Source organism: Ursus americanus, chromosome 6, assembly GCF_024610735.1.
Source record: "Ursus americanus isolate L20-20 chromosome 6, mUrsAme1.1.p, whole genome shotgun sequence".
NCBI classification, from domain to species: Eukaryota; Metazoa; Chordata; class Mammalia; order Carnivora; family Ursidae; genus Ursus; species Ursus americanus.
This window is the reverse complement of record NC_142132.1, coordinates 71964242-71977882: the sequence shown is the minus strand read 5'-3', so window position 1 is coordinate 71977882 and position 13641 is coordinate 71964242. Positions and strand designations below refer to the sequence as shown.

Below are 13641 nucleotides of genomic sequence, written 5' to 3'. Positions count from 1 at the left end.
ACGATCAAGTGGGATTCATACCTGGGATGCAAGCGTGGTTCAATATTCGCAAATCAATCAGCGTGATACATCATATCAACAAGAAAAGACTCAGGAACCATATGATCCTCTCAATCGATGCCGAAAAAGCATTTGACAAAATACAGCATCCTTTCCTGATTAAAACCCTTCAGAGTGTAGGAATAGAAGGTACATTTCTCAATCTCATAAAAGCCATCTATGAAAAGCCTACTGCAAATATTATTCTCAATGGAGAAAAGCTGGAAGCCTTTCCCTTAAGATCAGGAACTCGACAAGGATGCCCACTCTCGCCACTATTATTCAACATAGTACTAGAAGTCCTTGCAACAGCAATCAGACGACAAAAAGGGATCAAAGGTATTCAAATTGGCAAAGAAGAAGTCAAAATGTCTCTTTTTGCAGATGACATGATACTCTATATGGAAAACCCAAAAGAAGCCACTCCCAAATTATTAGAAGTTATAGAGCAATTCAGTAACGTGGCAGGATACAAAATAAATGCTCAGAAATCAGTTGCATTTCTATACACGAATAACGAGACCGAAGAAAGAGAAATTAGGGAATCCATCCCATTTACAATAGCACCAAAAACCATACGTTACCTTGGAATTAACTTAACCAGAGACGTAAAGGACCTATATTCTAGAAACTATAAATCACTCTTGAAAGACATTGAGGAAGACATAAAAAGATGGAAAGATATTCCATGCTCATGGATCGGAAGAATTAACATAGTTAAAATGTCCATGCTACCCAGAGCAATCTACACTTTCAATGCTATCCCGATCAAAATACCAAGGACATTTTTCAAAGAACTGGAACAAACAGTCCTTAAATTTGTATGGAAACAGAAAAGGCCCCGAATCTCCAAGGAACTGTTGAAAAGGAAAAACAAAGCTGGGGGCATCACAATGCCGGATTTCGAGCTGTACTACAAAGCTGTGATCACAAAGACAGCATGGTACTGGCACAAAAACAGACACATAGACCAATGGAACAGAATAGAGAGCCCAGAAATGGACCCTCGGCTCTTTGGGCAACTAATATTTGATAAAGCAGGAAAAAACATCCGGTGGGAAAAAGACAGTCTCTTCAATAAATGGTGCTGGGAAAATTGGACAGCTACATGCAAAAGAATGAAACTTGACCACTATCTCACACCATACACAAAAATAAACTCCAAATGGATGAAAGACCTCAATGTGAGACAGGAATCTATCAAAATTCTAGAGGAGAACATAGGCAACAACCTCTACGACATCGGCCAAAGCAACCTTTTTCATGACACATCCCCAAAGGCAAGAGAAACAAAAGATAAAATGAATTTATGGGACTTCATCAAGATTAAAAGTTTCTGCACAGCCAAGGAAACAGTCAGAAAAACTAAGAGGCAGCCCACGGAATGGGAGAATATATTTGCAAATGACACTACAGATAAAGGACTGGTATCCAAGATCTACAAAGAACTTCTCAAACTCAATACACGAGAAACAAATAAACAAATCAAAAAATGGGCAGAAGATATGAACAGACACTTTTCCAATGAAGACATACAAATGGCTAACAGACACATGAAAAAATGTTCAAAATCATTAGCCATCAAGGAAATGCAAATCAAAACCACACTGAGATACCACCTTACGCCAGTTAGAATGGCAAAAATAGACAAGGCAAGAAACAACAATTGTTGGAGAGGATGTGGAGAAAGGGGATCCCTCCTACATTGTTGGTGGGAATGCAAGTTGGTACAGCCACTCTGGAAAACAGTGTGGAGGTCCCTTAAAAAGTTAAAAATTGAGCTACCCTATGATCCAGCCATTGCACTACTGGGTGTTTACCCCAAAGATACAGACATAGTGAAGAGAAGGGCCATATGCACCCCAATGTTCATAGCAGCAATGTCCACAATAGCTGAATCGTGGAAGGAGGCGATATGCCCTTCAACAGATGACTGGATTAAGAAGTTGTGGTCCATATATACAATGGAATATTACTCAGCTATCAGAAAGAACGAGTTCTCAACATTTGCTACAACATGGACAGCACTGGAGGAGATAATGCTAAGTGAAATAAGTCAAGCAGAGAAAGACAACTATCATATGATTTCTCTCATCTATGGAACATAAGAACTAGGATGATCAGTAGGGGAAGAAAGGGATAAAGAAAGGGGGGGTAATCAGAAGGGGGAATGAAACATGAGAGACTATGGACTCTGAGAAACAAACTGAGGACTTCAGAGGGGAGGGGGGTGGGGGAATGGGATAGACCGGTGATGGGTAGTAAGGACGGCACGTATTGCATGGTGCACTGGGTGTTATACACAGCTAATGAATCATCGAGCCTTACATCGGAAACCGGGGATGTACTGTATGGTGACTAACATAATATAATAAAAAATCATTAAAAAAAAAAAAGACACTTGCTGATGGTACACAATACACTTATGTCTTCTTGGTTTCATATAGAAGTTATTCTGATGGGGTTTCGTGTATCTGTTTTATAAAAGTTATAGGAATGTATTTTGCTGATTTTGAGATGATTTGATTTGGGTTGGTGTTAGTGGTTTAAAGAGCATTGGCTGGGACTACAGAAAGGATTATTCAGAGATTGGGGCTGGAGGGGTAGGGATAGATATATTTTCAGGGTAAGGAATAAAATTAAGGGTAAAGAGTTAAGGTTAGTTAGAGTTAAAGACAAAGGGTTAGGGGTTAGAGGTTAGAGAGTTAGGGGTTAGGGTTATGGTTGGGTTAGGGTTAGGTTTGAGGGTTAGGGTCTCCCTGTCCAGCACTGCACAGAGCCCATTCTCCTCCAGTAACCAGAGTGATCTTTTTGGAACATAACCTGTGAACCTCTCTGTGGTCTGCTCCCCACCTGCCTGTCTTCTCCAGCCTCACCTCTCCCATCACAGCCCCCGGCCCCTCATAGGCCCCCAGGTGTGTGGTTGTCCCACATGTGCCTCAGGCCTGACTCTAAGCCTTTGCATTCATTGTGCCCTCTGCCAGGACCACTCTTCTCTCTCCCTGCTTCATGTCTGTCTTCTCCCGCATTGGCTGGGCCCGGACTTGCCCCCTGAGGGGTGTGTGTAGTTGTCCCCTCTTTAAGTGTAGTCCCTGCCTTTCCTGTGTGAGCAATTTACTAACCTACCAGGTATGGGGAAGGTACAGGGAAGTAGCCCTACCTGGTGCCTGAGCAAAATAATCAGTCTTGGGGTGCTCACCATACTTGCTGATGATGGGGGAGCTGCTGTCCCCATGGTAGGGAGTTGCTGTTCCCATGGTAGGTAGCAGGTAGTCCTCTCCATGGGAGACCAGCCACATGAGTCGAGTTGGACAAGACTTCTGACTTCTTGGGACCAGGGAGATACAGACTTGGACCCAGAAGCTTACACCCTTGGATTCAAGGCTGGGGCCTAAGCAAGCCCTGTCTTCTTCCAGGGGTCCTGTTTCCCCTTCCCTGCCCCCGGGCTGCACCTGATTCCTGAGCTAGGGGAGTTCAAGGTGACCCCTCCTAGGAATACCAGAGGTTGACCGAGGACCTTGTCAGCAGGATGCCCAGTAGCCTTCAAGGGAAGACCCCACAGGAGGTAGAGACAGCTCTGTGGGGGCCAGCCACAGCCCACTCAAAGTAAAGTGGGGCAGGTGGCTGGCCCTTCTGGTTCTACCCAGTCTGTAGGGCATAGAAACAAGGGCTGTGCCCAAAGGTGCTCCACTCCTGGCAGGTGGGGACAGGACCTGCAGGGGTTCAGTCAGGGGAGGGCATCTTCGGATGCCCCAGAGCTCAGCACTTGGGGAGTGTTCCTGGCTTCAGCATACTGACTGTGTTTCCAGCCTCGGAAGCCTCAAGCTCTCTGTTGTTCGATGGGGTACTGATGGCCCCCATCTCTGGGATCAGAAGGTAGGGAGGCCCCACTGGCAGATTTGCTCAGGACAGACCAGAAGGTGGCTATTGCTTAAAGCACCTCAGGGCCTGCCCCTGTAAAGAAGGTGCACGTGTCCATGGCCCCCAGCTCTGGGGTTCTGCCACCAGCCTCTGGCAGTGACCCTCCTCCAGCCCTGTCCCCTGTCCCTGTAGCTACATGGTCTTCTTGGAGCTGTTCCTGCCAATGGCGGAGAAGCACTTCATGGTGGACACAGGGTCACCTACTATGTCTTCACCGACCAGCCAGCTGCCGGCCCCGTGTGCCGCTCCGGGAGAGCCAGAGTGTGGTGGTCCTCAAGGTCCCTGGCGCCCCACCCTGGGAGGATCTGTCCGTGCATCGCATGGCGATGGTCAGCCGCTCCTGGGAGCAGCGATTCCTCTGGGAGGTGGCTGACCTGGTGTGTGCAGACATGGACATGAAGTTCTGTGACCACATGGGCGTGGAGATCCTGTCCCCACTCTTTGGCACCCAGCACCCCTGTTTCTATGGGTTGGCCCGCGAGAACTTCAGCTACAAGCACTGGACACAGTCCCAGGCGTACATCCCCAGGGACCAGAGCAACTTTTACTACATGGGGGCCTTTTTTGGGGGGTCAGAGGTGAAGGTTCACCGACTGACCTCGGCCTGTCAGCAGGTGATGATGGTCGACCAGGCCAGTGGGATTGAGGCCGTGTGGCCCAACGAGAGCCACCTGAACAGGTACCTGCTGGACCACAAGCCCTTCACGGTGCTGTCCCCGGAGGACCTGTGAGACCCGTGGCTGCTGGGCTGGCCCCGGGTCATGAAGAAGCTGAGATTTGGGCTGACCCCAAGAATGACCAGGACATCTGGAACTCGTGAGGGGCTGCCCCCGTCTCGGTCAGGGGGTGCTGCTCTGAGCGGAGCTGTCAGAGCAGGTTCCTACTTCTGTCCCGTTGAGGGAGACTGTGGAGCCCAGCACTGCCCACACGGCGCGTCCAGGGCTCCCACCACACGGGCTCACGGGAGGCCTGCCTGGGGGCACAAGTTCCTCTCTTTGTGGTCGGTGCATTTTTATCACTTCTGGGTCATTTGCAGCTGTGAACGGCTCTAGTTTTATGTCAGATGTTTTTCTGTGTCAATGCCGGGCAGCCATCTTTAAAAAGAACAATTGAGGGAAAAGGTTTTCTCCTTGGTTCTAAACAGACACCGCCTGGTGGGGCTGGGAGCGGCCCTGCAGCAGCCGTGGAGCTAGAACAGGCCCTGGTGGGGTCTTCCCTCCCAGTACTCGTGCCACGCTGCGGCCACGGGGCTTCAGGGTCAGGGGTGCGCAGAGCAACCTCTCAGAACCCCAGTCCCCTGACCACCAGAGGCCTCGGCCATGGCCACGAGCTCAGCTTGCAGGGGCACGGGGGCTTCTGGGTTATTCCCGGTTCCTGCCTTGCTTTTAAATGGCTGTTTCTGTGCTGGTGTTTGTGGAACGTGGGCACTGGCTCCGTCTGGATGCACGTCCTATTGGGATTCCTCACTTCCCATGGGAGGACTTGCGCTTGTGAACTCTCCCTGGAACATCTGCCTGCACTGCGTCTTAGCAAGCATTTACTGAGTGCCTGCTGTGAGCTCAGTCACCAGCAAGGGGCAGAGCGTGAGAGCGAGAACTAAGATATAGGATCCTGGCTCCTGGGCCCTCCTGGGACTGGCGATGGCCCCATCCTCTCACTCACTACTTTCCCGTTGTGGTGTAATGGACATAGAATCGATAGCGTTAAGCACGTTGAAGTGTAAAATTCAGTGGCAATAAGTACATTCACTATCCTGCACATGCCACCTCCAACCATCATAACTTCGTCATTATCCCAAACTGAACCTCTACGCAGGAGACCCTAACCCCCCATTCCCCCTCCCCAGCCCCAGCACCCAGCAGCTCCTTCCACCTCTATGAACTGGAGTGCTCTCCGTCCCTCACAAGTGGGGTCCTCCAGTATTGGTCCTTTAGGGCCTGGGTTATTTCACATAACACAGTGGCCTCAAGCTCTGTCCCTATGAGTCTGGACCTGACCCACTTTTCCCTCAAAGGAGTGGCTCAGCCCTCTCCTGTCTAAGCCGAGCCTCCTCAGTCCCCTCTGCTCCCCTCATCTTCCTCCTCAGCCTGAATATGATCCCAGCCAATCTGCAGCTTTGAAAACCTGTTCAGTCCAGATGCCAGACACACACCCCGGGGCCTCGGGCCTCACCTACCCTTTCTGCCCACCTCAGGTGCCTGCCCCCCACACCAGCTGGCCACCTGCTCCTCCCACGGGTGTCCCCATCTCAGGAGAGGGAAACACCAGGTCCAGACCCTTGGAGTCCTCTGTGACTTCCTCCTTGCCACCAGCTCTCCCGCAGTGAGGTGGCTACTGGAGGGCATTCACTGTCCAAAACATTTAAAGGCATATGTGAGTCTCTGCTGCCTAGGGCAATGGATAACAGTTGGGGCAAATAGAAACCAAGCAGAATCACTGGAAGAAAGGCTGAATGATGAGGAGCTTTAGGGAAGAAGGGCCTGGAAGCTCTGACTATCCCTAGTCAGACAGCTCATCCAGCAGTACCCTCACTTTCTGGGAGGGGGATTGCTGGAATCCTCACTGTGTCCTGCTGCCCCGCATGGATCGCTTTTTGAAGGCACGTCGTCTGGGCCATCTGAGGACCCAAAACTGTGGGTCTGTGGCCTGGAGGGATTCTGAGCAGAGCTGGTGGGATGGGAGGGCTGCAAGGCACAGAGGCAGGTTTCCAGAAAGCTGTCTGGGGTCCCCGGCATCCTACCGTTTTTGAATCAAAGCCTGAGACCTTTAAAAATGTCAGCAATGTTACAGCATGGGCTAGAAAAACAAATGTTTCTGTGTGCCCAACACCACCTAAACTATTGGCTGTTTCTTGTCACTTGAGCTGAGTATAAACGATTGGGAGTCGGGGTTTGAGGAAGAGTTCCTGGGCCAGACTTTGTGTTTGGGGGACAAAGGCCATCCAGACAGGCTTGTGGTGGGCCTGAGGAGGGGGCCCAGCTGAGGGACTGCTGTCCGCTGATACCCCTCAGCCCGCCCAAGTGCACCAGCCACTGGGGGAGCGCCTGCCCCCTCCTCTCTGTGGAGGGCTCTCTCCTGCATCAATGGTGCCCCCTCTTCTGCCAGCCACTGACAGAAAGAACACAGGCCTGAAGCCCTGCAGGGGACCTCCGCTTCCTCACGTTCTCCCCAGGGCTGCTGGTCCCCAGACTAGACAACTGCTGCTGGTCTGAGGGTGACCAGCGCTGCCTCCATGGGGTTTCCTTTGCTGGAGTCCTTCCCCTGGAGGTCCCCGCGTCTCTGACATGTACTCCCCGAATGCCTATCCTCCCCCTTGGACTTGCATGTGTTTGGCCTCTGTCCCTGTGGAACCCAGTGACTTGGATCATGGTTTGGACCAGAAGCATGGGAAACCTTTCTCTGGCCTTGGGTTGTGAGCAATAATTTTGCCCTTTGTGGTATGTCTTCCAGCTTTCTGCATTTCCCTGGTTTCTGGGTGGGCCGCAGGAGGAACCAGCCATGTCCTGTCTGGGGCCAGGCTGTGGTGTCCCAGCCGGAACAGGGGCCTTGGCCCCGAGATTGTGCCCATAATTCCTAAAGAGGCTTTTGTGATTACCTCTCATCTGTAATCCATCGGGGATTTCTGCATCGAGTAAGGGAAATTCTAGTCAAATAAACACAAAAAAAACGAGTCCCCTTTGAAAATAGGTGGGCAGACACAAAGGTCCCTATTGCGTGATTCCACTTACAGAAACATCCAAAATAGGTAAAGGAACAGAGAGAGAAAGCAGCTTAGGGGGTTCCAGGGTGTGCGCTGGAGGAAAAATGATCAGGGAGGGCTCCTGATTCAGGGATTCTTTTGGGGAATGAGATATTCTGCAGCAGTGTTCTGTGGTGTGGTGGCAGAGCGTTGGGAATGTACTTAATGCTCATGATTTGGTCAATCGAAAACAAATAATTTTATTTAAAACAAATAATATACAGTATATAGAACATGAAAAGATAAAATAGGGGCGCCTGGGTGGCACAGCGGTTAAGCGTCTGCCTTCGGCTCAGGGTGTGATCCCGGCCTTATGGGATCGAGCCCCACATCAGGCTCCTCCGCTATGAGCCTGCTTCTTCCTCTCCCACTCCCCCTGCTTGTGTTCCCTCTCTCGCTGGCTGTCTCTATCTCTGTCAAATAAATAAATAAAAATCTTAAAAAAAAAAAGATAAAATAAGTTACTATACCAGAGAAAAGAACATGGGGGGGGATGAAACTGTCTGGGGAGGGGGGTGCGTCGGGATCGGGCTTTCCCTGCAGAGATTCAGGCTCTCCCTCCTCTGGTGGCCTATCTCCCTGCAGAGGCTCAGGCTGTCCCTCCTCTGGTGGCATCTCTCCCGGCAGAGGCTCCGGCACTTCCTGCAGGGTTTCAGGCTCTCCCACCTCATTTCTCTCTGCATAGGTGTGAGGTCAGTTGCTGGCTCCCGGTCTCCTGCAGGAGTCACTCTGGACACCACCTCTCCCTCCAGAGCTGCTGATGCTGAGCAGCTGCTGCAGGTGGCCCTCCTAGCAACAGTTGGACTGTCCTCCGGCTCTGGGGGTGCGCTGGCTCCCGCTCCTGCACGGGGCTCCTCCAAATCCGTGAAAGGGGCAGTTGGAGGCAGCTCTGAGGCATCAGATGGGTTCACACTTGTGAGAGGAGAAAAGCTCACCCACGTGCGTGCCTGCCTGTCCTTGTGCCTTTGCAGAGACAGAACCCAGCCCAGGGCCTCCCAGAGAAGAGGCAGCCAGGAAGGAAGCCTCACTGGGATGCCTTCCCTGACTGCAGTCCACCAGCTGGGTGCTCTGAGTTCAGCCTTTGCTTCTGGCCCCACACCAGCCTCTGGGGGCTCCTCCATGCGTGATCCAGCACTGACCCATGTGCACACACCCACATACACCCAGCCCCAGCCTTCTCCCCCTCAGGCTCGGCCTCTGTGGGCTCCAGCTCCCAGACCAGAGTCCAGCGAAGGCCCACCATGGGCAGTGGTCTGGGTGGTGTCAGAGGACTTCCCCAGGCAATCCCCAGCACCTGCTCCTGGAGAGCTCTCTGCAGTCACTCCGTCTGTCAGGGAGATGGAGTGGGTGTCCGTCAGCCTCTTACCTTTGTCCTCTGTGGCACTCTGCAAAGACAGGGACCGGTAGCTGGACCAGAGCCATCACAGCCCTGCCCGGCCATCCTCACTGTCCTCTTGCCCACTCCCCCTGCTGCTCCCAGATCAGGCCCAGAACTGTGTGTGCACAGCCCTGCCCCCAGGACAGTCCCCATACCTGCAGGACTCTCAGGATAAACTCTGGGCAGAAGGGCACAGCCCCAGCACACCCCGTCCCACCCAGCCAGCCTTGACCTGGGGTGTGAACATGACCCAACTATCAGGCATCTGACCCCTCATCAGCCTGCACCCGCTCAGGGTGGCCCCACCCTACATGAGCCCTTTTTACACACACACACACACACACACACACACACACACACACACACACACACACGTACATGAGGAATGGACCTGGGGCTGCACAGGTCCGATCAGAGCGGTGTGGGGCCGGGCTGGCCAGCTCTGGGCCTCCAGGTGTCACCTTTTGGTCCTTCCTGCCGAATGGCCAGAGGCGTCAGGGAACCCTGACACGACATCCCCAGTGAGGGAAAATGTTTGCAGGGTGCATTTCCTCAGCCTGCAGCCTCTGGACTTTGGGCTGCAAACACAAACGCGTTCTTGTTCAAGGATCTCCAACGAAATGAGCCGGGTAGGGGGCTGTCCCTGGAATGTGGGTGCCTGGTTACCGAGGTTCCAAATTCCGTTGTCAGGGAAGTGAGGTCACCACTGTCTGGGGTCCCCTTATGCAACTTCCTCCTCACACAAGAGCCTCCAAGGGCTCCCTTCTCCAAGCTGCTCAATGCTCACCCTCCACCTCATGCCCCATCCATGGAGTGACACCCACACAGCCACGCACAGCCCCCAGGAGGCCTGGGTGCAGCTGGTGTTCCCGCTGTGAGGACATAGAGCTGGGTTCAGATCGGGCTCCTGCTCATGCCCAGAGCAGTGACCCTGCACAGACCCTGTGCCTCTCAGCGCCTCCCCAGGCTCCTCGTCTGCACAGTGGGGTGTCTGGCTTCTATTTCTAGGGATCCATCAGGGGTAGAACCTCTGGATCTGTTCTATGCCCGCTGTCACAGGAGGCTGGGGCACACACTGGGCAATGCAAGGATGAACCAGAGGCTGGGCGGGGCATGGAACACAGCTCAGAGGGTCCCGGGTCTGCTCTGGGGTCCAGCAAAGCCAACCCTCTCCTGCCTGTCTCCCAGCCCCCATGGGAACCTTGCAATGAACTGATTCCAACCTTGTCCCCTTGCGACATAGACTTCCAGGGGCTCCACTAGGTTTAGGCTCAGGCCCAGGGCCTCGTCTGCGCCCATGTGCTGGGCAGTCCCCACAGTGGTTCCCGGCATTCCTGAATCCTGGTCACACATCCCTGTGGAATCCCCTCCCTTCCCGGGTGGATGGCCTGTGTAACTCTGCTATCAGGAATAGAATGGGGCAAAATGATGGGATGTCATTTCCAAGCTGATTGAGGAAAGTCTGTGACTTCTCCTGGTTCCCTCTCTTCTGTGTTCATTCTCTGTCTCTGTCTCTGTCTCTCTGTTTCCGTGTCTCTCCAAGGAGCAGGACCTTGGGCTTTGGGGGTGATGTGAGAAACCTCAGAAGCCTCCCTTGTCCCCGTTTCCCTCTCCTGTCCTGGTGCTCGGTTCCTTTCTAAAGTCTCCTCACCCTGGCCAGAGCACTGACTCTGGAACCTCTTCCAAATGGGGACCCTGAGGCTGCAACAAGGAGGGTCTTGACCATGGTCCCCAGACCAGTAGTCCAGTGCTGTGCCACGTTCTGCATACCCAGGTCCTCAGCCCCCCAAGCCCCCAGGCTGCCCTCTGCTCAGAAGGACCTCGAGGGAGTACAAAGCATTTTCCCAGGACTGGGAGCACAGTGGGTCAGGGATGAAGATCCAAGGCCAGCAGGCTCTTCTACAAGCCTGTGGGACCCTAGGTACTCCCCCCTCTACAGCCCAATTGACAGAAGAGTAAGCTGAGGCCTTTGTGCTGTAGACCTGTCCAGACTTGGGGGGTCTCTTCTTACTTCCAGGTGCCGAGGGTGGTGGTGGACACTGGACCCTGACCCTTCCTCTCCCAGTGCCCTGACAATCCGCCTGGACCCCTTGGGGACCCCCTCACTATCAGCCCGGTGTGTCTCCCCTCCCCATGCTATGGATCTGGGTTATTGCCCGGAGTCCTGATGTCCCTGCTCCGTGGCCCAGCTGTCTCTGACCTCTTTCTTCTTTCCTCGTCACCCACCCCCCCTCCCAGGGTGTCCTTCCCTTCTGTCCCCCAGCTGTGCAGTCAGAGTGCGGTGTGTGTGTGTGTGTGTGTGTGTGTGTGTGTGTGTGTGTGCACGCAGGTGCACATGCCTCTACGTGCCAGGGAAGCCCAAGGTTGTGTCCTCACAAGGGACGAGGTGGGAAACTATTCCAAGGATCTTAGGGGCTCTCACCCCTAACGTGAACCTCATGGGAGGGTTCAGGCTGGCCTAGGACTGGAGAGCAGCCCTGCTTCTTGGACTCTGCACCCCTCATTTGTCTTAGGCCAGTCCCTGCCTCTCTTGACCTCAGGTTCCCAACTGTCCCTGAGGGTTGGACATGGAAATGCATGACAGTGACCAGTCCTCCAGGGTAGGTGGAGGACAGGTGAACCAGTCACACAGGCCTCTCCACCGAGAGGGCCAGCCGGGTGTGGCAGGCCAGGTGTGCACTGGGGACCTGCCCACAGCCCCTGTGCCCTGACCCAGCCCTGCGGCTGATGTGCACGAGACCGATGGCTCCACACCTGACCAGTTCCGCATGTTCCCTCAACACCGCCAACTGCTCTGTGGCCCCAAAGTCTGCTGAGCCCCAGAACCATGTCCACCCTGGGGCGGCAAGCCTCAAGGCGCCAGGCCAGGTGGGTTGGACATCTGGGGATGTGAAGGTCACTGGATACCCCCCACCCAGCTGGCCTGGAATGCAGACTCCCTCCCAGGGTCCAGCGAAGTGCATGGCTGGGCCAGAGGACCTAGCGGCAGCAGTGGAGGCTGACTCAGGGCAGGGAGATCATTCAGCCCCTTCCCCTTCTCCTCTCCTCCTTCTGCCACATCTTCCTGGCAGGACCCCAGACAGAGGTCTAACCTGTCCCTGGCCAGAGCCCTGGCTGGAGTCAGAGGGGCAGGAAGGAGGCCCGAGGGGCGGGAGAGGAGGGGCCCGCCACCAGGATGCCCAAGTGTGAGGGGGTTGTTATGTAACGAGCGACCCCGTGGGCATTCAGGGATTTCAGCCCTTTTTAGACAAGAGCAAGGGCCCTAGGACTGAGCCCCTGCCCCATCCTGCCCCCCAACGAGGCCCCACATCCTCCCCAACCCAGTCCTTGTCTGTAGCCAGTCTTCCTTCCAGCCTCAGGACATCCAGCTGCTCCAGGGGCTGCAAAATCATTACAAGCTGGAGCCTGAGCAGCCCTATGGGGCCTGGTTCCGGGTCCTGGAGCCCCACGGTGAGGAGAGGTGTGGCCAGGCAGGAGTGGGGAGAGGGCAGAGTGGACTCTCCCTGGGGGCCATGGTTCTCTGGTCAGCACACCTGTTGCGTGCTGGCCCTAGGACACCCAGATTCCCGCTCCCGGCAGGCTCTGGGAGCGAGACTAGAGTGTGGCTCTTGCTACCTCAGACGTGTCACTCTGTCCTGTAGCTATAGCCTGTCCTGCCAGCTGGACTCCCCCTCCTAGTTGGCCAGCAACACCTTCAGGGCCAAGAAGAACAGGCCATCATCAAACTCAGGGGCCAGTGGGACTGGGCAGGCAGGGGAGGGCTCACTTTCGGCTCAGGGAGTCTGTGGCTGGACAAGCAGGGGCTTGGGAGGGCTGGCCTTCCAGCTCCTCTGCTGACCAGCCCTGTGACTGGAGCCATTTGCCTCCCCTGTCTGGGCCTTGCTCTCCTCCTCTGTGCAATGGGGTGATGCTGAATGATCCCTCCCATGGCAGGAACATGTGGGGTGCTGGTGATTGACCGAACACTGGGCTCAGAGCCTGGATTGCAGAGTGCAGTGGAGGATGGTGAGTGGCGTCGCCAGTGAGTATCCCCCTGCCCCCAAAAGCAATCTAGCCCTTCCATGCAGCCACCAGGCCCCTGGCTGGGAGCCTAGGAGCAGTGGCAGACCACACTCCTGACACCAGATTCCAGTGTGTGGCTCTTCCACAGCAGTGAGGATGAGGTGCGGGCCCCAGCAGAATGAAGCCAGCTCCTCCCTCTGAGGGAAGGAGAACAAGGAAGGCTTTCCCTGGGGTCGCCCAAGGCCACGTAAGAGGGGAGGAGGCTGTCCCCAGGCCTAGACAGCCCTTCCCCTGCTCCCACTTACCTGGTGGCGAAATGCAGTCATCCTTGCAGCACACAGTGAATCTGGACTTGAAGAGTACATGGAAATTCTGCTTCTCTTGGAAACTGAGCGTTGGGGCTTGGTTCTTTCACTTGCTGGGGTGAAGAGACACACAGGCTGTCCATGACTCCTCCTCGAGTGAAGAACTCTTGCAGGATCCCAGGCCTCCTGGACCCTGGAGGTGGAGAGAGGGGCCAGGCCCCTGCCTGGCTCTTGAAGGAGACCCGTCCTCCCTCTCA

At 54.4% G+C, this 13641-nt stretch overlaps 1 pseudogene; it reads left to right on the top strand.

Annotated features, from left to right (window-relative positions):
• The first annotated feature begins 3889 nt into the window (after positions 1-3889).
• Positions 3890-13261, top strand: LOC123783059 (histo-blood group ABO system transferase 2-like; annotated as a pseudogene).
• Positions 13262-13641: the final 380 nt, after the last annotated feature.